Source organism: Agrilus planipennis, unplaced genomic scaffold, assembly GCF_000699045.2.
Source record: "Agrilus planipennis isolate EAB-ADULT unplaced genomic scaffold, Apla_2.0 scaffold1507, whole genome shotgun sequence".
Classification (NCBI taxonomy): Eukaryota; Metazoa; Arthropoda; class Insecta; order Coleoptera; family Buprestidae; genus Agrilus; species Agrilus planipennis.
The window spans coordinates 1,474-2,308 of record NW_020440526.1 but is presented as its reverse complement, the minus strand read 5'-3'; positions in this window follow the sequence as shown (position 1 = coordinate 2,308).

Sequence of the window (835 nt, the reverse complement as noted above, 5' to 3'; positions counted from 1 at the left end):
CCGAATTTGTAAAAATAAAATCTCAGCAGAAATAAATTTACTAGGTATTTTAGTTGATATTACAAATTTAATTGTAATAATTAAGAAACTTGAAATAATTTTTAAAGAAACATGTCAAAATTGAGATTATTACATTCTTTATTTTATTTTTCTTCGTGTAAAAAAATGAATTAAATACAAATAACTACAAATACCTTGAAACTAATGACGAAAAATTGATGCTATTGTTACGCCCTCGCCAGGAATCGAACCCGGGTCCCTGGCTTTACGTACCACTGCTCTACTAATTATTAAGGGTGTGTATGTTAGAAGTTAGGATGAGGGTATTAAAAATACCGTAGACGATGAAAATAGTAGGAGAACAGAGAGCTTTATGGAAGTTAATAATATATGAACTAAATAGGTTGGCAGGACAGCTTCTCAGACGTGAAGGGCTACGTAGAGACATATTAGTCGTAGATACAGGAGTTAAGAGGCATAGAGTGAGACCTGGATAAGTTTACTGTTCGAAAATAGGATGATTGATGATGATGTAATAACATACTCATTATTACTATATCTTCGGGGAAAATTGGTTCTGATTAATATTTTCTTTTATCGGATTGTTCGGAAAGTCATTTCGTTTTTTTTTTTTGTGGAAATGAAAGACAGTTTTCGTATAATAAACAAATACTTTATTAAATTATATATTGACCGTTCTGGTCCAACACCTTTTGCCATCTTTCTGGTAGTAGCATAATTCCACGCTCATAAAATTTTTGGTCTTTGCTGGCAAAAAACTGATCGAGGAGGTTTTTGACCTCCTCATTTGAGGTGAAGGTTTTACCGTCTAAAA